General features: G+C 41.2%; 1 protein-coding gene and 2 long non-coding RNA genes across 5 annotated transcripts in view; 1 reads left to right on the top strand and 2 right to left on the bottom strand.

Annotated features, from left to right (window-relative positions):
* LOC138979806 (mucin-2-like) overlaps nucleotides 1-26,764 on the bottom strand; it is a 74,800-nt gene that overhangs the window by 28,894 nt on the left and 19,142 nt on the right. The gene's annotated exons all lie outside the window — the stretch shown is intronic.
* LOC138979801 (uncharacterized) lies at nucleotides 256-11,362 on the bottom strand. The gene is made up of 4 exons (XR_011460135.1): nucleotides 10,817-11,362; nucleotides 8,936-9,072; nucleotides 6,830-6,940; nucleotides 256-2,842 (listed from the first exon to the last, which is right to left on the bottom strand). It is a non-coding gene; the product is annotated as an uncharacterized lncRNA (long non-coding RNA).
* Nucleotides 11,417-20,302, top strand: LOC138979802 (uncharacterized). Its single transcript, XR_011460136.1, has 5 exons — nucleotides 11,417-12,089; nucleotides 13,778-13,846; nucleotides 14,935-15,029; nucleotides 17,260-17,430; nucleotides 19,044-20,302. It is a non-coding gene; the product is annotated as an uncharacterized lncRNA (long non-coding RNA).

Raw genomic sequence — 26,764 nt, forward strand, 5'->3', positions numbered from 1 at the left:
GAACCGTCCTCTCCGAGGTGAAAAAGACGTATGATAATAGGCACGTGTTCCTAGAGGAAGTGACGTGGCATACACCCGTATGGGAGGTAACTCCCGGTGTACTGGCCCATTACCAAAGCTACTTTCACTTTCGTTTTGGTGATGGGGTTGCTTCCCTTTAAATTCTTTAGCCGGGTAAGCGTTTTTCAGTGATAAGCATCTCAGGTGACTCAATGCTAATGTGATTCGGAGTAAGAATATGATATTAAATGATGCTTCAGACACGGCATAATCTTTTGAAGAACATATCTGCAATTCCCAGTCATACAGCAAGACCCAGGGTCATGCATGCATACCTACATAACTTGTATAGCCCAGCAAATAATAGTATTACATCAGGGTCTCATTTCGGGGTCGGACTTATCGCTATTTTGTTACTCAATTTCCTTGTCAGCTATTAAATTCTAAGACACTGGTACAAAATGTTTTCTTATTACGGAAGCCGAAGCGGGGTTTCGCGGGGTACCCCCGGGGTTCCGCAGGGTTTCGCGGAAAATAGCTACTGCACGCATACTGCATGCGTCAGACGTTCTCAACATCAACATTCCGCGATCGTCACCTGTGTTTCTGTTGAAGCTCCTGGAGTGACTCAGAATGTGTGTTGCCGTGTTCCACTCCCTTTTCGTTTTTTTCTTTTCTTCAAGCAAGACAGATAGTCATTGTAAATTTATCTGTGAGATTTCATTCAATTTTATTTGGGTTTAAACCGTTTTAATGACATTAAAATCATTTAAAGCTGTCGGTGTTGCTGTGTGTAGATTTCATTTATTTGTGCGAGTGCGTGCAGTTTGCATCGATGGTGCGATTAGTTTGAAAAATGTCCGATTACATTCTTCTTGACAACCTCAATTTCAAAATGAGCCCCTGTTATATTGTGGTTTTTTTTTTGCTTAACGCCCAGCCGACCACGAAGGGCCATATCAGGGCGGTGCTGGTTTGACATATAACGTGCGCCACACACAAGACAGAAGTCGCAGCACACAAGACAGAAGTCGCAGCACAGGCTTCATGTCTCACCCAGTCACATTCTTCTGACACCGGACCAACCAGTCCTAGCACTAACCCCATAATGCCTGACGCCAGGCGGAGCAGCCACTAGATTGCCAATTTTAAAGTCTTAGGTATGACCTGGCCGGGGTTCGAACCCACGACCTCCCGATCACGGGGCGGACGCCTTACCACTAGGCCAACCGTGCCTGTGCCACTGTTATATGGTAAGATGTAATGAATAGGTTTGCTCTACATATTGCACCAACAGGCCAGCAAGTTGTCTCAATCTCTGTGCTATGTCATTTTTTCTAGCTGGTCCATATTTCTTCAGTAAGCTTTCGCCAAAAAGCAACAACATGCTGTCTTTGCCCACAACTTCAGCTAGTCCATCTTAAAACCGTGTCTTCATTTAGTGCTGAAGCTTTGCTCGCACATTCATACATGTTCTATTGTTGAGACAAGTATTTTGGTTAATTGCGGCTTGAATTATCTTCCCTGACGGATACATGCCTTTTTGAAGGAGATGCCCAAAACCATTTATTAAAGTTTGTATTTCAGCATGAGACCAGCTTGAATTTACGCTTGTCTTCATGAGCTTTGTCGACCTCTGCCTTTAATTATTTTTTTTTGTTTGTTTATTTTTTGCTTAACGTCCAGCCGACTACGCAGAGCCATATCAGGACGAGGAAGGGGGGGATGAAGGGGGCCACTTGTCAAGCGATTCCTGTTTACAAATGCACTAACCCATTACTTGTGTCCCAGCAGGCTTTAGTAAAACTAAATTAATACCTACTGGAAGATTACCAGTTTCCAGTATGTTAAAATAGGCTTAACCTATCTACTGCTGGACTTACATCAGAACACTAACAGATTAAACTATACATGAATCGCGAGACAAGCGGCAAGAGAAGAGATTTTTGGAAAAAATACAGGTGAATGAGCAAGATTAAGGCAGAAAAAAGAAAAGAATTCATGAAGAAAAAGAGAGCATGACAGGAAAGAGGAACCAAAAATCTACCTAACAGCAAACTAGAAAGCTCCTGCGGTTCCAAAAACAGGAGGGGCCTTTAATTTCTTAACCGCAGTGCCCCACTGCGGGAGCCTTTAATTAGGTAATAAACAATGCATGTTATTAGTAGTAGCAAAAGTATTTAGATATTATAAGAGTATGTCCACTAGAACCCGACATGTAGCATCTATATATAAATAAAATTTAAATAATATTGTGGCGGTTTCTGCGACTTCCATTACTCGCGCAGAAGCGTCTGATTGGAGAAACTAGAGGTCAAAGTATGTACCAAAATGTTGCTAACTTGACGTTGAGCAATGTAAAATAACATATTTTTTTTAAACAAACTTTGAACTCGAATTTCTCCAATCAGAAGATTCTGCACGAGTAATGGAAGTCGCAGAAACCGTCACATATGATGGTGGCGGTATAAACATACCAAGCGGTTCTGCATGTGTGCGACATGTGTAGTCGCAATCCTTGACGGAGGAGTCATCGCTCCCCAAATCACCCACGATGCCGGTGTTGTCATTGCCCAAATCACCCACGATGCCGGTGTCGTCATTGCCCAAATCAGCCACGATGCCGGTGTCGTCATTGCCCAAATCAGCCACGAATTGCCCAAATCACCCACGATGCCGGTGTCGTCATTGCCCAAATCACCCACGATGCCAGTGTCGTCATTGCCCAAATCACCCACGATGCCAGTGTCTTCATTGCCCAAATCACCCACGATGCCAGTGTCGTCATTGCCCAAATCACCCACGATGCCGGTGTTGTCATTGCCCAAATCACCATGACCAACTGAAACAAAGATTAGTTTAAAATTATAGAATCTTTGCTTATTGTTGATTTATAACACCGACACAAGACAGACGATGGACCTTCTTGACTGTCACGACCTCAAACAGCATGTAGACGCTCCCACACGCAAAACACACATCATTGACTGGATTGTCACCCACGAGTCCACTGACCTGGTGTACGACATCCTGCTGAATGACTACCTCAGATCCGATCATTCTGCAGTTTTGTTCTCTCTTAAGATGGCCAAACCATCCAAACAGAAAAAGCGCGTAGTCCGCCGTAACCTCAAAGAAGTTAACACTGACACATTTCGCGCAGAAGCAGCCCGCCGACTGCTTGATCCTCCGGTATCCTCAGACCCTGTACGTCATTACGACTCCACTCTCAGCACACTTCTTGACGAACATGCACCCGCAAAAACCAAACTCATCGTAGATTGGCCTTCTGCACCCTCGATCACAGCTGAAGTTAAGTATACAAAACAGTTGCGTCGCCGAGCAGAGAGGAAGTTGCGAACCTCAAAGCTGGTAGTTGACAGACAGATTTACAACAAGCAAATGGAACATGCTCAGACACTCATCGCAGACGCCAAACAATCGCACTACAGCACCAAAATCTGTGAAACAACCTCTGCCAAAACACTCTTCTCCACAGTGAATGACCTTCTTGGCTGCTCTTCTGCTTCTCCCTTGCCCAACAACATCGACCCCTCCAAACTGTCGCAAGCTTTCTCTGATTACTTCCATAACAAGATCCAAACCATCCGTGACAAACTAGACAAAATCCCACACCAAAACTCTTAAACTTCTCCTGCATTTACAGGCACTCCCTTCACACACTTTCAGCCTCTCACTCTCACTGACCTGGAGAAAGTCCTCAAAGAAATGACCTTGAAAACCTGTGACCTTGACCCTCTTCCCACACAACTCTACTCTGACTGTCTTCCTGAACTCCTCCCTTCTATTCTCAAAATCATCAACACTTCTCTGCAAACAGGCACTGTCCCCAACTCCTTTAAGACTGCTATTGTCAAACATCTACTGAAGAAACCATCGCTCGACCCAAACACTCTCAGCAACTACCGCCCTGTCTCAAACCTTTCCTTCATCTCCAAACTCCTTGAAAGAGTCGTCCTAAAACAACTCAACTCTCACCTTCTTTGCAACAATCTTCTCTCTCCGCTTCAATCTGCCTATCGTCCTCACCACTCCACCGAAACTGCCCTTCTCAAAATCACTACTGATCTCCTCCTTGCCACTGACCAAGCTGAAATCTCTGCCGTCGCTCTACTTGATCTATCAGCGGCCTTTGACACAGTCGACCACAACATCCTCCTTCAACGCCTTCAGTACACCTTTGGTATCCATAGCACAGCTCTTTCTTGGTTCTCTTCTTATTTCACCGACCGCTACCAGACTGTTTCGATTGACAAACTGAACTCTGACCCCATCAGGCTTGAGTGCAGAGTCCCTCAGGGCTCAGTCCTTGGGCCTGTACTAATTACTCTCTACACTCAACCTCTTGACCACATCCTTGACCGACACAACGTTCTCCACCACTCTTTTGCCGACGACTCTCAACTTCACAACAGCTCTTCCCCTGACCAGTCTGAATCTCTTCTTTCCTCTATCTCTGACACTATCACTGACGTGCAGAATTGGATGACAGAAATCAAACTTCAGCTCAATAGCAACAAAACTGAAGCTATCCTAATAGGCACTACATCCAAACTCTCCAAAGCCACTTCCGACTCTCTTCAACTCTCTGACTCTTCTGTCCCTCTGTCTTCTGCTGTCAAAAACCTCGGAGTCACTCTAGACAACACCCTTTCCATGAAACAACACATCTCTTCAGTCTCTCGCACCTGCTACTTCCAACTCCGCCGCATCGCCACTATCCGCAAGTACCTCACCACAGATGCTACCGCCAAACTGGTCACGTCCACCATTCTCTCACGTCTTGACTATTGTAACTCTCTCTTGGCGGGTCTTCCCTCTTCTTCTATCTCTCGTCTCCAACGCATTCAAAATAGCTCTGCCCGTCTTGCCTTACGAAAGAAAAAGGGAGATCATATCACCCCCCTCCTAAATCAGCTCCACTGGTTGCCCGTTCCTGCCCGTATCACATACAAAATCAACACTCTCACCTACAAATGCCTCCATGGTCTCGCCCCTGCCTATCTCTCCGACTCTCTCTCTCTCTATGTCCCTTCACGAGCACTCAGATCATCTGCCGACTCCCTCAAGCTCAACATCCCCCACACCAAACTCAAAACAGCAGGTCAACGCTCATTTTCTTTCCAAGCACCTAGCCAATGGAACACACTACCTCTCCCCCTCCGTCAACAACAGTCCCTCGAATCATTCAAATCTGCACTCAAGACATTCCTTTTTTCCACATAATCCATGCATTCTACACTGCCCACCCCAATACAATACAATACAATAACTTTATTAATCTCTAAAAGAGAAATTACATTGCTGAGCGTTTGTGTCCGTAATAATAACATACATAAAACATTCAAAATAAACATTTGTTCTTTGTCCTGAGAAAATATAGCACATTGGTTATCACATAAGAAAGTATATTAAAAATAAATTAACATGCATTCACCATCAACAATGCACAAAAGAAAGTCAGCACCTTGCCGGTTATCACATATTGTCTAAGAGAGTAGAATAAGAGTATATAATCATGCAAAACAACATCAACAATACTGAAACAATACAGAACACTGACCCCGTGCATCAGAGCGACAACACCAGCATCTACCGCCCCACCTGAGAATTGAAGATGTGAATTGCAGATGGAATGAACGAATTTCTGTAGCGTGTGGATCTTGCGGTTGGTTGTCTGAATCTGTTGCTCCTGTCTGTCCGTCTACTGTCAAATTCCGGTCTGAGTGGGTGCGAGTCGTCAGCCAAAATCTTCTGTACCTTGTCAGTCAGTCGTCGTTCATGTGTTGATGTGAAATTGTCCTGCTTCCTCCCAACCACCCCACTTGCTTTCCTGATGAATTTATCTAATCTATCCCTGTCTTGCTTGTTGATGTTGCCACCCCAACACACGGAGCCAAAGTACAACACACTATTGCACGTTGAAGTGTAAAACATCTGAAGGATTTCTTGTCTGCAGATGTTAAAAGACCTGAGTTTTCTCAAAAAGTACAGGCGAGAGTGGAGTTTCTTCACAAGGGCATCAGAGTTTGGTTTCCATGTCAACTTATTGTCTATAATCACCCCCAAAAACCTATACTGCTCTACCTTCTCTACGACCTCCCCCTTGATCACTATCTCCCTGTGTACATGTTCCCCCCTCCTGTTGTCCATTATCATTGTCCATCCCACCTTGAATAACTGTACATATTTTAATGGTTGCTGGTGTGTGTGTGTTGGTGACTTTAAGTCTCCGTGTGTGTGAATGAGTGTATGTGCGCCTTGAGTCGCCTGTTGGGGAGATATGTGCGCGTTATAAATATTCGTATTATTATTATTATTTATGTCAAACACTCTACCGTACCTCGAAATGTTTTAGCTCTTTGCTCAAGTGCTATTATTATTAGCATTGCTTAACGTCTAGCCGACTACGGAGAGCCTTCTCAAGATATCCCCATGCTGCCAACTAAAAAACAACAAAAAACATCATTGGCGGTCTGTCACTAGCCCCGTAGATGAACCCGACATGTAGCATCTATATATAAATAAAATTTAAATAATATTGTGGCGGTTTCTGCGACTTCCATTACTCGTGCAGAAGCTTCTGATTGGAGAAACTACAGGTCAAAGTTTGTCCCAAAATGTGTTATTATTATTTCACGTTGCTTAACATCTAGCCTGTGTTGCTAACTGGATGTTGAGCAATGTGAAATAATAATAAGAACATTTGGGAACAAGCTTTGACCTCGAGTTTCTCCAATCAGAAGTTCTGCACGAGTAGTGGAAGTCTCAGAAACCGTCACTTATGATGGTGGCGGTATAAACATACCAAGCGGTTCTGCATGTGTGCTCGTCACGTCGCAATCCTTGACGGAGGGGTCATCGCTGCCCAAATCACCCACGATGCCGGTGTTGTCATTGCCCAAATCACCATGACCAACTGAAACAAAGATTAGTTTAAAATTATAGAATCTTTGCTAATTATTGATTTATGTCACTCTATCGTAAATAAGAACAAAAAGTCCCAGTCTCTAGGCTGGGGGAGGATGGAATCTGTGGCATCCCGGAGGCCGTCATTGCCCCCACGACTTCAAAGAGAGAGAGAGAGAGAGAGACTTCAAAGAGAGAGAGAGAGACTTCAAAGAGAGAGAGAGAGAGAGAGAGAGAGAGAGAGAGAGAGAGAGAGAGAGAGAGAGAGAGAGAGAGAGAGAGAGAGAGAGAGAGAGAGAGAGAGAGAGAGAGAGAACCAACGTATGGTTCCTGATGGCTTTCTTGCCTGAAGAGTGAAGTCAGGTGTATGTAATTTCATCGTTGCATGCACAACAGAAACTTCTTAATCATAAACTCCATTATCTTTTTTGAGAATCTAACTCCTTCATCCACTTCCAAGACCATTTATTTGGATGTTTTGCCTCACTTGGCAACTTGTCGTCAAGCTGATTTGCACATGGGTCTCCATTCTTGAAAAAATCCACGCTTTCACTTATCGTGGTGGCCATTTTGAATGTAAAACAGGAAGTGACCACAAAGGGAAGCAAAGACTTGTGGGAGAAAAAGTGAATCTTTTTGAGACAAGTGAGGCCCTGATAAGGATGTTTAGGGAAAATGTAACTTTTGAAAACATAGGTAAATGTAAACATCCTTGTCAGGGCCTCACTTGTCTCAAAAAGATTGCAAGCGCTTACGATCTGCAACGCTGGGCTGTTTGACGAAATTATATTTATTATATCGCGCATGCACAAGATGTTTGAAAATGCGGGAATTGGTATTTCTTTGCGTGAAAAGGCGCGCATCCAAATTTTATTTTTGCGGGATTTCTTTCATATTTGCGGGAATGCGCGGTCTAGAATCGACACTGCGACAGATCAAAACGTGTCAGAAGGTTTTTGCCAGAATGGAAGGACGAATTTCCTTGGTTAGATTTCGACAGTGGAGTGTGCGTGAGCGCAACTCCATGACTGTGTGTAGGGGTGGGGACGAGTTTTTGCATTCAGATTGTGGGTAACCTGATTTTTGTGCGGGTAAGTTAAAAATGACATGTTACATACCCGGGGAAAGCTGAATTGACAAAAATGTGGCCACCCCTGCGTCCCGTGACAGTAAGGTGGGTTCGTATCATGAAGGAGTTAACAAAAGTGACATTTAGCCCTAATGACAGTGAGGGGCGACATTTGTATTATAGCCTACAACAATACAAATGTCGCCCCTCACTGTCATCAAAGGGTACGAGTCGTGCATCCCTCTCATTACTAGTACTATTGATTGCCAGCACTAAGAAAACTATTAGGAAAGGGTGTATTTTTCAAATAAGTCCAGAGGCTATTTAATTTAGTAGCAATGGACTTCAGACTTTTTATGGAAGAGAACAAATTCCAAAATGATAGGTTTTAAATCGTTTTAAGTAGGGCTAGGCGAGGCGCTCTCTTGCCAACATTGCGTCATAATCTGAAAGGTTCCGCGACGCAATATTCCTGATCCTGATACTTAGCTGCGTCGATATCATCGGAAAATGCACTTTCCAAACCTACTTGTGATATAGACTGCGCACATTTCTTTGCAACCAAACAGCGCCGAAACTCAATTATGTAAGACAGATCTCTTACTTTATCAACATCAGTGGTTGTCTATTGACAACTTGATGCGGCATGCGTGTTCAGATTGTTACGCGAAGCTGTGGTTCACTCTCCCATCTCTGTCAAAATGGCGGAAGGCCGAATCAAGCCACCAGCCACACGTCACTTCCGGAGAGGGACATTATTTTCTTTCGTTTTCTCCCGAGCTTTTGAGAATACGGGTTAGAAAAGTGAGTCATTATCTTCACTGGAACATATTGAATACGAACTCTAGCGCATAAGTCATTAAATTGAAAGAAGAAAGAGAAACAAATGGTTATTTCAGTATTTTTTTTTACCATGGAGACAGCCTTTAAACTTACCACAGATATGTCGTCAGGACATGAATCCAGCCAATGTGTGACTTTCGTGGTCTCGTATACACATGGAATTGCGAAGTTCTGAAGACATGGGCTTGTGAAGTTGTGTTGAAGTGGACTTGGACGGGATTTGTCGTGTTCTGTAGACCCAAAACACTGATTTGTACATTCATGTGTTGGAAAACACAGGATTTCCATTTCGTAAAGTTTCAATCAAGCCGCCATTCGTGTTTCAATTTTCAGCTACTTGAATCTAGTTTTGCCTTTCCATATTTGGCTAATCATTATGAGCTATTAAAGGGGCACGCCATAGCTATAGTTCGGACAATTTGCATCGAGTCTATCAGAATCCTCACCTTCCAAACTGTAATATTCCCACGTTCCACATCCACAAACCCTGCATAGCTACAGAAAGCAGAAATGTTTGAAGAACTAAATCCTTGCGCGCATTTATGTGTAGTGGAAGTGAGTGACAAGCCAGAGCTACGCTTCACTCACAACCCAATTTGGCAACCGTCAGTTTAAAGCAATTTAATTGCAGATAAATGTCAGTTATAACCCTCTATTTCTGATCAGGTCTCCATGCAATCACTTTTTGTTCTTCCAGTCTATTTAGATAGCTGGGATAATATTGCAGAGGGACGTCCTCATGAATATTTCATCTACATCAGTGTTGCTGCCAGCGTTAGAGGACAATAGGTCATTTGGACCTGACCGTAAGAAATCAATAGGTCCAAATGTCCTGGCTTTAAAAAAGTAATAGGTCTTACCGTCTACAATTGACCGCGGCACCCTTGTTAATTTTAAAGTAAATCACAAATTTGTGTCAGCACACACGCATGTGTGTGTGTTTGTGTGGGAGGGGAAAGAGAGAGAGAGGGAGCTGATTTTCCACAATAAGTTATAACGTGACTTCAAATTAATTTTGCCATTTAATGACAATAAACGTTCAACTTTGGCAATTGCCAGAAACTTAAACTGCCAACCGTCAGAATCAACCAGGTAAACATGGTTAGATCACGCCACCTATTTGTCAAATATGATATGAACTTAAAATAAATGGGAAAAAATGACTAGAATATTCAAGGACTCCTGAAACAAAAAGGTAACATTTGAAACACTAGCTGTGTTGGTCCTAGAGTACAGTGTCACTGCCATTCCTAGGTACTGGTGGATTTTCAGAGAACAGCCTCCTGGAACAGAGAGTGGAGTGTACACTAGTACGACCTCATCTAGAATACGGCAATCCTGCCTGGTTTCCGAGACTAGTACGCCAATCAACATCAATCGCAAGAGTCCAAAGAAGAGCTACTAAACTGATTTACGAAATAAAAGACTACACATATGAAGAGAGACTAAGATACTTGACTTTGCCTACACTAAAGGCAAGAAGAAAGAGAGGGGACCTAATACAAGCGTATATAATATTTAACGACATTGATGACACTAACAAAGATTTCTTTTTTAAATCACCGCAGACTAACATTGTTGTAACACGTAACAGTACTGACAAAATACAAAAAGAAAGACATGATAATAACAAAAAATTTGCTTTCAGCTATAGAGTTACAAATGACTGGAACAAACTAACAACTAACATTAAACGGGCTCCCAGTACAAATGCTTTCAAGAACCTCATTGACAAACACAACGCTGGACACGACAGTCGTTGCAATAGTCACTCCCGGTGCACTTCACTTCAGTGATTGCCTTCGAGGGCCGATTAGACAGCCATTGACCAGAACTATCAATTCACAGCGGAATTCCCACTCAGAAGATACTCCTTCGATGCGAAGAAGCCCTCTCAAATCTTCAATGCCTAACTCAAATAAATAGATATAACACTGTTCTTATAAAGTGCACTACATAAAATCTAAGGCTTACCTGTACGAGTGGTGTGCCTGATTGTACGAAAGGGAAAAAAATCCCATGCAGCGACCATGTTCATTGTTCAGATTTCTTGAAAAGGCCCGGATCGCTTATCGCTTACGCTCTAAACAATAATAAATATTTCACTGAGGTAAAGCAATTATTTCCAAATGTTCAGAAAATATAAGATAAACTTGTGAAATAAACCTGTAAAATAGTTATTTTACAGTTTTATTTTACACAGCAATGTTAAAAAAAAAAAGAGAGAGAGAGATAATTTTTTTTTTTTTTTTAGTGTCGTAAGCACAAGAATGCTAAAAGCTCAGAAGAGATTGTTTGACGATGCAGAGATCTGTAGCAAGGGAAGGGGGACAACCAAGTCAGAACTCAAATGCTTTTGGGAACACGAGTTAAAACCCCTCAATGGTCAAGCTGAACACGAAAATTACATTTTGAGGTTACCTTGGATATGAGAACATGCTAATGTTCCCATAACCACAGAATGTTCCCAGATCCACGCTCTCACACTTACAGATGTCCCCAGATCCAAGACATTTTAAAAGTATATATATATATGTATAGAGAGAGAGAGAGAGAGAGAGAGAGAGAGAGAGAGAGAGAGAGAGAGAGAGAGAGAGCACCCATTGCACACCGGTTGGACCGTATATAAGGTAACGTCAAATTATGCTTGTGCAACGTATGTGGGAGTATCACTTATACCCTCAGGATATCTCTTATCCTGTTGCGTAGCGTTACAAGCAGAGAACAGTATACCGAAATGGGAAGGGGAAAAAATGGATCGGGAATTTACAGGACGTCCGCTGTGCTCTCAATCTTCAGTAGTTATAAGTCCCTCTTAGTTTATCCGAGTTGAGTCTGTCTAGATAATGCCATTTTCTCCACCCCTTCTTTTGTACTTTTTTAATTTTTTTTGTTGACTGTGCTTGAAATGAAAGTTATTCGTTAGATCGTTTCTACTTTTTTGTCACTTGAAACATGGCGGCCATCGGATGAAGTCACGAGTGGGGCGGTTTCGCCCTGCGAAAAGAAGCTTCGTGCCGGTTGTAAATCGGACTATAAGTAGGGTCGGCAGGCCCAAAACACGCAAAATAAACCTAGATTCCTCTTCTGGTTCCTCGCGTTGCGAGTCGTCATGGGTTCGCTCCTCAGCCGATTCAACCCAGCAAGGACTCCAAGTAGGTCAAGGAGACGGCGACTGGGCAAAATCCCAAAGTAGACTAGATCATTAGAGGAAAGGACGTTATACCCATTCCGTAAAACTCCAAAGGTATGTAAATGACTTAGGACATAAATCGGAGGGTTAGATTGCAGTTGATTCGGAGCAATGAATTTACAACGCTAAAGTTCAAAACTTCTACACCATGACCATACAAATTACTTTTTTTTTCATTCAATTTCAAACTCAAAGATTCCATTTTGTTCTCTCTGTGTTTGAACTGCATTTCGACTCTCAGCATCATGATATTGATAATGACGCAGAGCAATCAACACCTACTGAGCTAAGTTCCTTTTTATGTCTGTTGGCTAGTACAACAGTACAACTTGAACTACAAGTACAAGGGCCATGAGGTTGACATAATTTGGGGTTGGTTAATTTTGTTTGTTTGTGATGTTGCCACATAAGGCTTTAGCAGTTTTTAGTCCCATGACTCATTGAATGTTTTAAAGATCTACATATTTATGTATTATATGTCTACACACCAATGTCTCATGCACTGAGGAATTTCTGTTATGATGATGTATTGGTAACAATTCTTATTCTGCAGATTGCTCCAATTGTAATACTCACTAATACTGGTATGATCATAATGACATGTAGTACTCACTACTGCTGACTCAATCAGTCAATGAAATTAAGCCATGAAACTACAGTGTTGCAACTGGATTTGTTACACATATTTGTTATGCGGTGTCTGCATGAGGAGAGGTACAACCTCTGTCCCCTCTGTTAAAATAGCAAAATCTAGATCGGCACTTTTCAGGGTGAGTACGGGTAAGGTCATCAAATCTAGTTTTTAGGCCACATGTTTGCCAAGATCTGCAGTCTTGGTTGGAGCAAAACAACGTTTGATTTGGAACAAAAAGGACTGGGTGGTCGGGTGGTAACGCACTTGCGCTCAGAAGCGAGAGGTTGCGATTTCGACCCTGGGTCAGGGCGTTAGCAATTTTCTCCCCCCTTTCCTAACCTAGGTGGTGGGTTCAAGTGCTAGTCTTTCGGATGAGAAGAAAAACCGAGGTCCCTTCGTGTACACTACATTGGGGTGTGCACGTTAAAGATCCCACGATTGACAAAAGGGTCTTTCCTGGCAAAATTGTATTAAGGCAAAGATAAAAATGACCAACCAAAATACCCGTGTGACTTGGAATAATAGGCCGTAAAAAGTAGGATATGCGCCGAAATGGCTGCGATCTGCTGGTCGATGTGAATGCGTGATGTATTGTGTAAAAAAAATTCCATCTCACACGGCATAAATAAATCCCTGCGCCTTGAGTCCGAGTCTGGAGATACGCGCGCGATATAAGACTTCATATAACATCCTGACTGCTTGCTGTGCAGAGGAAGTGTTCTTTTTAAGAAATGCATTCAAATAAAACAAATGGAGAAATGCCCACTGAACAGAAACAGCCAGGCTCCTAATGTGTGGTATGAATCCAAGTTGAGAGAGATCAGCTGAGCTAGGATTTTACATGGAACAAGATCATCCCTCCACTTGCATACATACCAGAAATGAACATACAGTGTGCTTGATGTGGTGATCAAGTGACATTTTGCTATGAATTTGTTTAAGCAACTAGTAGCTTCTTCAGCGTTAATTCATTAAACAATTACTCTTATTAGAACACATTGCTAAGTTAAGTTATGCGTGTGTTTGTTATTGCAATGTAAGACCTCATGACATAGATATAACAAAATAACACATGATGAGATTCTAAAAATGTTTTGTTTACTTGCAGGTCTCAGTTATTACCAAGCCCTGCCTCATTCTTCCCGCAACAGTGACATGGTGCTGTTATAGAACACAAGTAAGGCTTTTGATCATTTCCAAAATACACTAGCAATAGATTGTGAGTGCAACTGGTAATGAGAATATTTTACCACAAAAGGCTAAAGTACAAATAACAGATTTATGATGTTGGAAAAAGAAGTCCGCCAGAGCAAGTGATTAGTGTACCAGTTAGCTAGGGTGGATATATTATATAATTACAATTTACAGTCAGCATAAAATGTTGAGGCCAGTCTTGAATTGTTCTCGCCCTGTGAATTCACCGGCAAATCAGATGGCATGAAGAAATCAATGGTATATTATGCTCTGCATTGAATGAACCATATCCAGTCATTCTGAGTGACACACCTCTTTAAAAAAAAACATGCCAGTAATTAAATCCAGGCTACATGGGGATGGAAAATGACCCTGGCAATTTCAACCTCTGCTTGTGCCTTTGTGTAGCAGGATTGGATATGGATCTTCAAAAGCCTTAGTTCATTTGTTTGTATCATGTATGACGTTATAAGTTAATACTATTAGTCAATTTCAGATAGAGTTATTTTCAGAGCTTTCTAACCTCAAACCCTGTCTGCCCCGTGGATTCTAGTTTGTAATTTAAAGGGTATTTTGATTTTGACTCAGTTTCTTTCTTGCAAGTTCATTCTTTTCTCATTCTAGGTACTAAACCACTACTGATGACTGCCTGCATCAGGGTTATAATTTATGAAGAAGTCAAAATGCACATATATAACAGTTTACAATTTAAAGGCACACTTGCCTTGTCACTATAGTGTGGGTCACTGTCTCAGATATTATATGGCTATGCTTTAACATGGAATCCCTCATCTTGGCCACATACTAAAAAATAAAATATATATTCAGTGACTGCTTGCTGTGGTGAGTTAACTCAAAATATGGGATATTTTCACAAACATTCAAGCTGATCTATGTTGGTATGCGTCCAAGTAGAGGGATGATCTTATCCCAAGTAAAAGCCTGACAAGATCTGAGACTGTGATTGTGAAGCAAAATGTTTTTACATAGTAAAGTAAGCCTTTAACGAGAAAGTATGTCTATTGCACTGGGTGTTTTATTATTATTATAGTATATATATTTTTCTTCCAGGTAGTCTCTCTTTAAACTGACTTTCTACACCATGGTGTCTCTGGCAGTGTTATAGTGGCAGAAGACAGTTGGAACTGGATATCCTCATTTAGATGGTAGGCATGTTTTCGGCTTTTGTGTTGCTTTGGTGTATGTGTGTGTGTGTCTGTGTTAAGGCCATGTCAGATGCACAACACAAAACAGTGTTTCCTTTCAAAACAAACACAAAACAGCGTGTTTCCCATGTGACATCCCCCAAAACGCGTTTCGTGTTTTTGCATCGTGTTTTGGGTTTTAGAGCATGCTCTAAAATCTAAAAACACGTTTTGGTAGTCAGCCAATGAACGCGGACGATCAACTCAAGTGACTCGGTTTCCGGCACCACGGAGATAGAAAAAAATGGCAGACTCAGATGTGGTACCGATTCAGGGTAGTATTGGACCCATGAATCCTAACTAGAGTCTATGGATCCTGTCACGATTGAAGAGAGGCAATAATATCAGTGGGCGCTGCCAGCCGTGTTGTTTACAAACCCAAACACAGCGCGGTAGCTGAACGGGTCAAGCTGACACTGACCGTATCAGTGGACACTGACCGTATCAGTGGACACTGACCGTATCAGTGGGCACTGCCAGCCGTGTTGTTTACAAACTCAAACACAGGGCGATAGCTGGACGGGTCAAGCTGACACTGACCGATATTTCTGTGAAAACACGCACCGCGCTTCATCTGTGTGTTTCGCAAGTGACATCCCCTCTTTAAAAACATGTGTTTCCCCGACGTTTTGAGATGGTGTTTTTGTCGAAAACAGGGTTTTGTGTTGTGCGTCTGTCTCCGCCTTTAGACACATACCAGAAATAAACACACTGTTTGCATGCTGTGGTGAAGTGACATTTTGTGATTTGTTTTTTTAATGAACTAGTACAGGTAGCTTTTACAGCATTTATTCATAACACAATCGCACTTTTTGGGGTATGTGAACAAGTTAAGAGATCAGGGTTCGACACTAGCGGGGGCGGGGGGCGGAACGCCCCAGAGTTTTGTGTTCCGCCCCAAACATTGCCGAAGCTTGGGGCCCACTCCGCCCCAGGATAAATTCCAACAATGACAAACCGAAAATTCTAATGCCAGCAGAGCCAATCACTAAAAATCGCCAGTCAAAGTCGTCACTGAAATTTGCGTTACGATCAATGCCGCAGTCAAGAAAAAAACACATTCAAATCGTCGAAGGACAATGTCGTAAGGGAAATAACTCCCAGATTGCGCTCTTTAGCGTGAGAGATAAGTATCGCCTTCAAATGCCAAACGCAAAATGTGGCGACACATCCCTGGTGTAAAAAGACATGGTCAAATGAAGATGAAGAACAGGGTGGAGAGAAACGAAAAAAGGAGACCGATGCAGCCAAAAGCGCGAAGCGCTGTCGTAATTTCAATGTCAAATGGTTGAAAGAATTTCCCTGGCTTCAGTACGATGAAGAAAAACAGACAATGCATTGCCGCACGTGAATACTGAGAGTGGGCCCCAGATTTTTTTTTTTCGCCCCAGCAATTTCCATCTCTGGGGCCAGTGTGGCCCCAGGCCAAATAAGTTAGTGTCGACCCCTGGAGATCATGTCTTATCCCATTTTAAAGCCCTACCAGATCTGAGACGGTGAGCCAAATTGTTTTCATGAGAAGGAATGTGCCTTTTAGTGAAATCTATGTACTTTACAAAACATATTTTAAGAAATGAAATGTGTTACAAGTAACAGCCATAGGAGTGATAGCCTGTAGGTGGAATAATTATCTTCAATTGCCTATAAATGATTATCTGGTTAAGAATGACCTCTTCAAGAAAATTAATGCAAAGCATTTTGATGTTTGTGACGATTAGTTACTCTTTATCACGTTTGGTCGCTGATTTTGCTGTCAGTGTCAGTGTTGGGCAGGTGTGCGTCCATGATGTCATTGCTATTGAAAACTAATCTGTACTGTAAAGTAAATGTACCCATACATGGCAGTTGTCTGGTCAAACCGGGGGCCAGCCATGACTGGGACTGATGTATCCTCAGGCACTCGACACCAGGTGGGCGGGGCCAGTGGTTGGGGTGTGATTCCCTGCCTTACACCACCACAAAGTGTTGTATCAGTAGACAAGACTGAGCAGAACTTCTGCCCCTCCCCCCCCCCCCCCCCCCCTCACCAATTGACCACTCAGTGCCATGTGCCTGTGGCTGTATCATAAACACTTTGTGACAATAGTTGTTACCTCCTTAGAACATATCTTGTGATGCTCCTCGGTGTTTGATGTATGCTAACTGGTGTACTTATGACATAGTGTTCATATGAAAGTTTTATGTGTTGCAGCTCATCCAGATCACAGGTACACAAAGGAGCTGGTTCCAGTGAAAACATAGGCACATGGAACTGCTTATGGACTACTTTAGAAAGTGTGCGGTTACAACCAAGACTCTCCAGTTAGGAAGGTCTGCGGAAGGGTGCTTGTTCTGTTTCCTCGGACAGGCTTTTCAAGACTAGGTAGGTTAAACCACATGATTGGGCTTTAATTATGAATGCACTTCAAAGTTCACTTATTTCATTATCTGGTAGTTCTCTTGCATGTGGGTGTAAGGCTGAAGAAGAACCTCTGACAAGTCAATTTTCAAGCAACTGAGCATGAACCCAGGTAAAAAAAAACCACAGAGCTCTCGTTCTCTCTCTTTCTATTGGTCTGTTATTCATAGAATGACACTAACAGTGACACAAGTAAAAAATCTGTATCATTGTTTTGACCTCTAGAAATTTGGTAGAGAATAAGATGACTAATAGTATTATTTTGAGTATTTTATGGTCATTACTGTAGACTCCCCCCCCCCCACACACACACACACACCACCCCACCCCTGCCCCTTTTAAGACACCCCAATCTAAGACTCCTTCCTATTAATGACCCTGTTTACGCAGACTTCTTGTTCATAACATCTGTAAATTCACTCCCATTTTAAGACTTGCTCCTTTTTAAGACCTGATTTTGCTTATTTTGGATTTCGAAAAAGAGAACAACAAATCCCCACTCTCTAGCCAGGCACATGATTTTTGTATGAACCAAGTTGAGGGATGGCATTTGTATAGGCCTGACCAGATCTGAGATGTTGAATCTATTGCTTACAAAGAAAGCATTGTGTCATTAAAGGCACACTACTTCTCTTCACCGTCTCAGTTCAGGCCAGGCTTTAACATAGGATAAGCTCATCCCTCAACTTGGTCACATATGAACAATCAACACACTGACTTCTTGCTGTAGTGATCGAGTCAGATTTGCCAAGGCGTGTACATGGAATAAGATCATAATTCTAAATGCTGAAGTAACATTCTGTTTCCTATGAAGCTAGGCTTGATTTTGGTATGAATCCAAGTTAAGGGATAGCATGTGTAAAAGCAGAATTGTTTACAGAGGCAGCTTTGTGTTATTAAAGGCATCTCAGATCACCTGCCAGGCTTTTTTTTTTTTTTTTACATGGGGTAAGACTATCCCTCCACTCCGGCACATACCAGCAATAAACACAGTGGTTACTTGTGATGAAATAGTGGCAAGACAGATTATTTAAGCATCACATAACCTTCCTAAGTGAAGTCAAGTCGTGTGTGTGTGTGTGAGCATAGAATGTTGAGGACAGCCTTGAAATTTTCTGACTGTGTGAATTCAACAGAACTGCTGTAAATCTGGCGCAGTATAGTTTTTATTGTATGAAACTTCATTTCCAGTCAGGTGCTATGAAGAAATCATATCAGGTTATGCTTTGCAGTGAACCACCACCAGTATTTATTTATTTATTAAGGAGATTTCTATAGCGCATAACTAAAAGCACTATTTCTGAGTAACACGTCATCTTAATTAAAGCATGCCAGTATCGCCAGGCTCCTTTTGGGTGGTAAATGTGGATCTTCAAAAGCCTAAGTTAAAAAAACAAGATGTAAAAGTACATTTTGAATAGTAGGTTTTTTTCAGAGGGCAGATATCACAAGATATGATCGTTCAACTGCATGTATGCCTCATTACTAAAACAAAAATTAAGTGGTATTTTACTCGTCTTTCTGGTAAAACATATACACCATCAATATATTATAATAATGATCTTGCTTGTTTACAGATGGACAACAGCTGCTGCCAGGACTAGGTTACGCATAAAGAAAACAGTCAACACTTGGCTGGTGCTGGAGCTTCTTTGATGTCTATATCAACAACAAAAAGACAGACAGATACCAGCTCATTCAAGACTATATCCCCATTTTACTCACACAGAACAGAGAGCCATCTTCCGCCTTCGCACAGAACACTGCTGTCTGAAGGTACACCTCAAAAGGATAGGTTTTGCACCTACAGCGGACTGTGGCTAGGGTAGGAAGAACAGACTCTGCAACACGTTCTGAGAGGGTTGCCTTTCCTTGCCGCCCCTGTGCAACAAGACTTGGCCAGAGAGCACACATCCAAATGCAAACACTGAAGAGGAAGAAGAAGAAGGTGCCCACACAGAAGGACATGAATCTACTTTAAGGGCAGAAAGGTTTACAGCAGTTTATAGACTTGTAGCAGATAACATGATTGTTGAGACAAAATTACCTTAAAGGGAGAAAATGAACAAGCTAAATAGGCTGTACAGTACTTCACATGAACAATTTATAAGGTTCCCTGTAATGTATTAAGTATCAAGAACATTTACAGATCACAAGACATTGTGTTTTCTTTTGTTTGCAATACAAATTTTTCACAATAAAAAGATATGCACTTGGCAAGATCCTTAAAATGTAAAACTAGTACGTGTGACAATTTTGAATTGTTCAGAGATGGTTTTGCTTCAGTGGTAAATGTTTTAGCTTTGTTATAAGATTCCGTTACTGAAGCATACTTTAAAACCTTGACCTTCCAAGTCTTGAACAACATACCCTAACTGTGTTAGCACCCTGGGCTGCGATCATTGTGTTGAGCTACTTAACAGAGGACTCCTTGGTTTTATTACATATACTTTGGTTAACTTTAATTATTTGATAAATAATTCTAATACAGGACAACTCCCCCATCAAATGTAGAAATGTCGTCTGCATTTTTATTTTGTATACTGCATATTTTAAAAGGCTATTTTTGTGCACAAAACATGCATCTGCAGGGAGGTTTAGAGGGTGAAGTTAGGATCTATTATGGGGCATGCAGCACCACACCCATTTTGTGTGTGTGTATTTTGTGTTGACACATAAGACACTGTCATTCCAGCAGAAACCTGTGATGATGCACATTTTATTGCAGTAACCAGCTGAAATTGTATGTACGTTGTTATGAAATTGACAAATGATCCCTGCTTTGCAATCCTGGGTTAATGATATTGCCAAAATTAAAACGTGGAGGAAAAAGTGAGTGTAAACCTATTCTTGTGGTGGTGGTGGTGGTGGTGGTGGTGTGTGTGTCTGGTTAGTGTGTGTGTGTGTGTGTGTGTTTGAGTGTGTGTTAAACAAACAACAACGACAAACAACACCAAACCTAAATCAAACAAGCACAACAAAAACAAATGACACAAAAACTGACAAAAATCAGAATATCAACTGAGGAGAAAAAAACAGTGGCTGAATGCAATACTTATTATAACTTAAAAAGTAAAAGTGTGCGTGTGATGTGTGCGTATGTTTGAGTGTTTTAAACTAAAACAACAAACCTAAATTAAACAAGCACAACAACAACAACAAAACAAACGTGGCAAAATTCTGAATATTAACTGAGGAAAAACAAACAGTGCCTGAGTACGAGACTTATTATCAGGGAAACAACGGCAAAACTCGCAATGTCGTATGGAATAAGGTAAAAGATGTAAATCATGGTTTACAGAGAACATCAGTACTGAGTTCTGTCATGTTTAATTTTCTCCAGAGTGTGACGTCTGCAGAATGATCGATACAAAAAGCAGTGTCTCCAGTCATGGCCATATGCTGCTTTCCTAATTTTTGCTTTGCACTATTTTTGCTTTGTGCACATATTTGAACCTTGTGGTGCTATGATTCGGTTCTTAAAAGAAAATTATGACTCACACTCACATACAATCCTTGTTTTTGAATGTTTTAAAACATTGCTGCTTTCTGCTTTGAGCCTGGAGGAACAAAATGACTCTGAAGCCGGACTGCCGAGAGGAAGAATGAGAGGGAAAAGAACACGCAGCCATGAAAACACACACAACTCCCTGACAGATAAACTGCTTATGTTCCAAAATCAAGAATCTTTAAGCGCGCACGCACGCCGCACACACACAAACACACACGCGCGCGCGCGCGCACACAGAGAGACTCTCCTCGTGGAAGTAAACTTATACTCGAACTTGAAAGTAAGTATAAATGTTTGATACGAAATAAACCTGTGATAAAAGTCTTTTTATAAATCATCGGTACCAACAAAATTGTCACAACACGTAAAAGGACATACTGTAGTTTCAAATTAGTAACAATCTAAGCCATTTTAATCAGCACTGGTGTCCGGCAAGCACTAACAGATACAACAGCACGTGTATGCATCTTGAAGTAATAAGACCTTGAAGTAGGCCTAGAGTTTACACTATGCATTATGTAATGCTTTAATTCAGCTGCCTAACTGTGGAACTTTGCAAATGTGTGAGGACCGTTTCACAAAACAGACAAAACACCCTCTCAGTTATTTACACAAATCAGTTCCAGAATGTGCGTGTTCCTTTTCCGCAGTCTCTACAAATTAATGTTATCTGGGGGGAAAACGAATCATTGTCGCTTCCGCCCTCAGTTATAATTGCCTGAGCATAATAGGAAATGCAACAGGTGTAGTCTTCCGCCTGATCATTTTTAGTCAAGATATTTCGACACAGAATGTTTCTTTCTTTTTTCTTTGTATGTTCACAAGCTCACATACAATCATTTATGCAACACTGACAATAAGACCAGACCAGAGTTGTGATTGAAATGGGCAGTTTATTTAATAAAGCTCCAGAATGAATAAAAATACATGACAAAATAAGGTGGTCCCGCTGTACAAAGCCGGTTACCAAACACACACACACACCAACACACACAAACACACTCACGCACGCACGCACACACACACACACACACACACACACACACACACACACACACACACACACACACACAGTAACATTGTACAACTTACTGTCACATTCAAGCGGGAACACCAAACAAAACGTATCATCAAATGAAACAACATTTTAAGTGGTCAAGCAGATGACCACAAACCACACTTGAAATCTTCACATTTTAACACTTTCTCCTGTATCCATAAAAGTCATTTATGCTGACTAGATAATGACATAATAAAATGACATCAATAAAACCATTCCCTTTTTTATTTTAAAGAAAAACAAGAAAATTCAAATAACGCAAAGAACTGATGCTCAGTAAGGTTGGGTATTGATCTCAAATGTGTGCATAGCTAATTACATGTAACCGGCATGGACTGGGGCTAGAATTGGCCTTTCTGTCAGGCAACTCGGCCTCTAATTGGTTTTATATTGTCTGATCCCCCTCCAGAAAAAAACAATACCATTTGCCCCGTGCTTCTGCGCCCACAAAAAATATTCGGGAATAAGAAAAGTTCAAATTTTAGGCACCCCACATACAACCTTAATTGTCAGTCAATTACTTTACTGCAATCAACGTTGATTTTAAAGTACCATGTCATTATTATTTTGGAGATAGATTTGAAAAAGTCCATAATTGCAGACTGCGTATTGCATACCTGTCAAGTACTTTTGGCCTCTGACCATAGTAAATGGCATAAGAAACCATAGTTGGGGATCAAAAACCATAGTTAATGCGTGGATCAGGATGTGGTTAAACGCACAAATTCAACTTCTCACGCATACACACTAAACCAATCAGATTGGTTTTCACAAACTAAAAGTAAAACACATAAATTCCTTTCTACACAAACTGCTCTTTATTTACCACTACATGTAATACATTTACACTGCACTCTTGTTCGTTCATTTTTTTTGTCACTTGTCACTTGTGTTCTTTGTTGTATTCATCTGTGCAAATCTTTGCTTTGTCAATCATGCTGCCAGTCACCTTAAAATCATGGCAGCATGCATCAGAGTTAATTTTGACCTGTAAGAAGGCAGTCAGTGTGTCAGCTCCCAGACTGTGATCCAGCACTTGAAGGTGTTGCAGGGTTTCACTGCCAAATGGAAATTTATTCAACATTTTCCTCACACAGGCCATGTAGAACTGGCGCACATCATGCCAGAACTTCTGTTGTGTGGCTGGTGCAAGCTCCTCCTCAGAAATGAATGAACGGCAGTCCATGCCAGCAAAAAACAAAACAAAAATTTTTTTTTTTTTTTTTTTTTTTTTAATGCTGAAAATGCGTATGGTTTGAGGTATACGACGTAGGATCAAAAAAACACCGAAAATCCGTAAGAATTACGCAGAATGCGTAGGACTTGACAGGTATGGTATTGGTTTGAGTGATTTGAATTTTGATTTGTCAGCGGCACCTCAAGGATTGCCCCAAATGTGAGTGCGGTTACCCAAGGGAGACTGCTGAGCACTATTTGTTGCATTGACCCTTGTGTAGAGATGTACGATTATTGTCAATTGATAACTGATTATAAGTTTATTGAAATATTATTGAAAGGCATCCCGCAATATTCCCGGAATGTCAATCAGACCATATTCATAACTGTACAAGAATTTATTAAGACAAACAGGCATGTTCCGTACATGAGCCTCTACATTTTATTCATAATGTTCATTTGACACTGTCATGAGACAAATGCTGCCTGACCAATTGTTCTTCGTAATTTCTCTCGTGTTTTGTGTCCTTGTTTCGACTTATCGATTATGGCCCAATCGTTATGTAATTTAGTGCCATTTTCGCCGATCACAAAATGTATTAACTTTGCGTGTGTGTCTTCTGTGCATTTAATATTATTGTGACGTGACCCACTCTTCCAACATTTCTGGCGCTCCAAGTCTTCGTCGTCCTTTTTTTTCCCCTTATGCTGAATTCTGTTCTCTCGTACCCCATTTCTTTTTGTTTCTTGTTTTTACCCCCACCAAGTTCTGTACTACCACCCCCTCCCTTTTTTGATTGCTTGCGCATCAGGTTTGTCTGTTTGTTTTCGTTGTCTGAAATGAGTAAATGTATCTAGTCCGCCATCATGCTAAACTTTGTTATGTACATACCAGGATGACTTAAAATAAGCATTTATGCTTGAGTTATCTTAAAAAAACAATGCATTGTTTCTGTCATGATAACAAATTGAATAAAGTTTTGTAAACCAATGGACTGATTATAGTTGACCCTGATATGTGATTACGGGATAGTGTCACGTTAATTTATTTCTACTTTCACTTGTACTTTTGTACTTAAAACAAATCACTGAAATGTAAAAGTTATTTTTCTTTCCATTGTGAAGTGTCGTCAGTCTCCTCAAGGTAATGCAGTCAAACTCAACCAAAAGTTGGAGGGGCTTCTTCATACTTTCAGTGTGTGTGTGTGTGTGTGTGTGTGTTTGTGTGTGTGTGTGTGTGTGATTTCTTTTGACACTATGCACGTTTCAAAGTGAGTATAGTGCGCTTCCCAAGCATAAAACGGTGCATGACTCTGACATCACTGTGAGAAAAAGCGTTAATGAAAAAAGAAGACTATTTATTTTCCTTGAGCATTATCTTAAAGTGGTGTGCCAAAAACTTTTAAATTTAAAAATTCAATATTTAACTTTAGGAAAAGCACTGTAGAGAGAAAACCACGCTTGTGTGTTCAGAATAGTCTCCATGTGGTATCAATATAAATGATTCAAATGTATGGAAGAGAAGCTGTTTCTGCTGGATTAATACACACACACAATTGTGCACTCACACATAAGCACGCATGCATGCATGCATGCTCACACACACACACACACACACACACACACACACACACACACACACACACACACACACACACACACACACACACACACACACACACACAGAGAAACAACAAATTCATTATGACAAAACCAAATACGAAGTCCTATTTCACAAATTTTATATCTTCTCCTTTTCACCATATACAAATACAGTCACGGAGTACATTTATAAGGCTATATTTATGGGATAGAGCCACTTGTTAATTGTTTCTTGTTCACAAAAGCACTAATAAAAAAATTGCTCCAGGGGCTTGCAACGTAGTACAATATACTACCTTACTGGGAGAATGCAAGTTTCCAGTACAAAGGACTTTAACATTTCTTACATACCAATCAATATGAGGCTTATATTGCGCGTATTCTGTGGGTACAGTTCTAAGCTCAGGGATTTTATTTTAATTTTATTTTATGCAATTTATATCGCGCACATATTCAAGGCACAGGGATTTATTTATGCCGTGTGAGATGGAATATTGTTTTACACAATACATCACGCATTCACATCGGCCAGCAGATCGCAGCCATTTCGGCGCATATCCTGCTTTTCACGGCCTATTATTCCAAGTCACACGGGTATTTTGGTGGACATTTTGATGAAAATTTATCTATGCCTATACAATTTTGCCAGGAAAGACCCTTTTGTCAATCGTGGGATCTTTAACGTGCACACCCCAATGTAGTGTACACGAAGGGACCTCGGTTTTTCGTCTCATCCGAAAGACTTGAACCCACCACCTAGGTTAGGAAAGGGGGCAGAAAATTGCTAACGCCCTGACCCAGGGTCGAACTCGCAACCTCTCGCTTCCGATCGAGCGCAAGTGCGTTACCACTCGGCCACTGAGTGGAAGGTACACCAACACGATATTAGCACTCCAGATTTTTATCTCGCAGTTTTTCTGAAGGACTTTGCATTTGAAAACTATTCTCAGACAAAATCGCTGCCCTACACGCCACGAGGCGTGAAAGGCAAAACCTACTACTCAGACAAAATATGAGTTTAAACTGCAAGTACATGTACAGGGAGTCTGAAGGGTTCAAGTCGGATGAGATAGACTACTGTTGTGGCAATCTTCGAATTTGAAAATCATTTTTTTAAAAGAGTAAAACTCATAGTTCTTCTTCTTCTTCGCTCATGGGCTGAAACTCCCACGTTCACTCACAAATTTGCACGAGTGGATTTTTACGTGTATGACCGTTTTTACCCCACCATTCAGGCAGCCATACGCCGCTTTCGGGGGAAGCATGCAGGGTATTTTTGTGTTTCTATAACCCACCAAACTCTGACATGGGTTACAGGATCTTTTCCGTGCGCACTTTGTCTTGTGCTTGCGTGTACACACGAAGGAGGATAAGGCACTAGCAGGTCTGCACATAAGCAATGACCTTGGAGATCAGAAAATTCTCCACCTTTAACCTACCAGGCGGCCGCGATTTTGACTCATGACCTTCTGAATAGGAGGCCGATGTCTTATCCACAAGAACACCGAGCCCGTCCAAACTCCTAGTAAAAACAACAACTGCAAATCTGGGAGCAAAATGTGAACGGTTACAGTTTCAACTATCCTTCCCCTTTAAATCAGCATTTTTGGAAACCTAAACGAAAGAGTATTCAAGAACAACAGTCACGAATTCAGATTTAAAAAAACAAATGGTAACTATGCTTTTTGGAAATTCTTTCTTTAATTGGTGTTTAACGAAGGTTATATCGCGACAGGGAAAGGGGGGGAGATGGGATAGAGCCACTTGTTAATTGTTTCTTGTTCACAAAAGCACTAATAAAAAAATTGCTCCAGGGGCTTGCAACGTAGTACAATATACTACCTTACTGGGAGAATGCAAGTTTCCAGTACAAAGGACTTAACATTTCTTACATACTGCTTGACTAAAATCTTTACAAACATTGACTATATAAGAAACACTTAACAAGG

The sequence above is a fragment of the Littorina saxatilis genome, linkage group LG11 (assembly GCF_037325665.1).
Source record: "Littorina saxatilis isolate snail1 linkage group LG11, US_GU_Lsax_2.0, whole genome shotgun sequence".
In the NCBI taxonomy this organism is placed as follows: Eukaryota; Metazoa; Mollusca; class Gastropoda; order Littorinimorpha; family Littorinidae; genus Littorina; species Littorina saxatilis.